At 37.0% G+C, this 2390-nt stretch overlaps 1 long non-coding RNA gene across 1 annotated transcript; it reads right to left on the reverse strand.

Annotated features, from left to right (window-relative positions):
* Positions 1-565: 565 nt before the first annotated feature.
* Positions 566-1875, reverse strand: LOC119340627. Its single transcript, XR_005164624.1, has 2 exons — positions 1681-1875; positions 566-1024 (listed from the first exon to the last, which is right to left on the reverse strand). It is a non-coding gene; the product is annotated as an uncharacterized LOC119340627 (long non-coding RNA).
* Between the last annotated feature and the right edge of the window lie 515 nt (positions 1876-2390).

A 2390-nucleotide genomic window follows, 5' to 3' on the forward strand; every position in this document is an offset into this window, starting at 1 on the left:
GGGTTGACCAAGAGTGACCACAGTCTTTGAAGATGTGCCTAGCAAAGCTCTGGAGCATGTATCAGGAAGAGAACAGAGGTAGGCTTAGAGAAAGTGTTGTCGACGCTGAAGAATCACTACAAAAGATCAGGCCTACTATGACGAGCCAAAAAATGTCATCGAATAGCTAATAACGTCACAAATTAATGCTGATTGACGTTTCATGGGCGTCACGAGCATCGTCACAGAATCCCCGTCATAGATTACTCCTGGTGACGGCGTACACAAACAACGTCACCGAAAATGAGACCTTCAGTGACGTTTGCCGAGACATCATCAACTCGTTATTTCTGTGACAGCCGATTAACGTCACATGTCAGAAGCCAATGTGGCATATTCTAGCAAAATCTGTGACAGAGCAACGTCACAGACTTATGCTTTGTCATCAAAATATATTTATTTTATTTCAAATTTAATATTATGATGAATTATCAAATCCATTACATCACAGATGCATATCACAAAAACTATTTAATTTTAATCACATCGCATTATATAAATAAGTTAGAGCCAGATCACATTATAAATTAAAATGAAAGACAAATCATATTATGTATTCAATCTATCTCAGCCAAGTCAGCCTCTAAACAAAAATGGTAGTAAAGAAATAACACTAGCTCACAAGTTTGACACAACACTAGGCAAAATGAAAAGTAATATTTAGATAACTAAAGACCACATGTGGTGTCCTGATGATTACAATTTATGATTCATCAACTATATCTCCATCACAAAAGGATGGCCTTCATCCACCATCAGGTTTACACCAGGACTGCAAAGTTGCTTGAACCCTTAAGGAAAACCAATCGGGTAATCAATCTCATGTTGCTCTTTTTCTCAGCCTTCATTCTTATCATGCTGACTCTTCTATACGCTTCCAATTCTTCTTGTTGCTTCCTATCCATCTCTTCAAGTGCTCTCTCATGTTCTTCAAGTCTCATGGCTAACTCCTCCCAGTGCATATGATTGACGAAACACATCAGATCTTCATCAGATGAAAGCAAGCAATACAGCAAGGTACAAGAGCAGCAGTAATAAGCATACAATCTTTCAAATTGTGAATGTAAAATACAGAAGTACAATATTAAATGTCAGCCAATCATGTGGATGGGCCAATGAAACTGTAAAGGAAAGAATAACTTATAATCTGAAAAATGCATGCATAACCAAGAGCTAGATTTCATATATCAATCTTGGAAAGCAGCAAGCATCACCAATAACAAATCAGGTCAGCAACCCAGGTTACAAGAAGCAACCATTCTAGGACAACAAATTTTTAGATCAAGCTTTACTTTCAGCTAAGCAGCAAGCACATGAACCAATCAACAAATCATACTGGATTTCAATATTAAAAACAATACACTACAACGTTATTCTAATGCCTTCGTGTTCCAGCAGCAACAACCGTGCAACAAACCTTGTATTTCTCATGACAATCATTTTTTATGTTACTTTGGATGATTGGATTTGGATCAAACCATACATAACAGCAAATGACTCCTCAGTGGTACTTTCCTTACAAGAGTTGAAGACGAATGTCTTATTCAGACACACTTGTGCTTTCATTTTTCTTCATGAGTGCAATGTACACACATAAGCATAGACAAAACACATGAACACCAGGAGAAACAAGAGTAGTACCTATCATTTGCATCCTGATGTTCCATTCTTTCTTCTAGATCTCGGATCCATGCCGATGAAGCAAAGCTCCCATGCCCCCTGGATCTTGATGCATACCCTATGCTCTTCAGCCACAATCGTTGTATCAGATACTGGCGGCTCACCTTCTGATTGTTTTTCCCCTTTACTTTTCCATTACATTCTACTCCCTCCGTTCCTAAATATTTGTCTTTCTTGATATTTCAACAATTGACTACATAAAAAGCAAAATGAATGAATCTACACTTTAAAATATGTCTACATACATCCGTATATGGTAGCACATTTGAAATGTCTAGAAAGACAAATATTTAGGAACGGAGGGAGTATAATATAAAGGAAAACAATGCTTAGGAAAGGAAAAGTTCATATGCTGGATTACACTTGATCAATTTGAGAATCTATTCCAAGACAGAAACAATAGAGAAATAAATCGTACATAAGATAGACGTGTCGGCTCGCTCATGCTAGCAGTCTTCTTGTTCGGATGGGTGACTTCAGTCCTAATTATTTTACTTGTCTTTTTTCTACAAGATGTATGAAATTCTAATATTACTATTCCATATATAATGACGAGATTAAATAGACATAGGACTAGAAGTAAGGTATTTGGTATCCTTACAAGTTTGCTGAAATGGCAAACATAAGACCTAGATCATTACTAGGAGAGCAAAAGGAGTGGAGGGACAGAA

Source organism: Triticum dicoccoides, chromosome 7B, assembly GCF_002162155.2.
Source record: "Triticum dicoccoides isolate Atlit2015 ecotype Zavitan chromosome 7B, WEW_v2.0, whole genome shotgun sequence".
NCBI lineage: Eukaryota > Viridiplantae > Streptophyta > Magnoliopsida > Poales > Poaceae > Triticum > Triticum dicoccoides.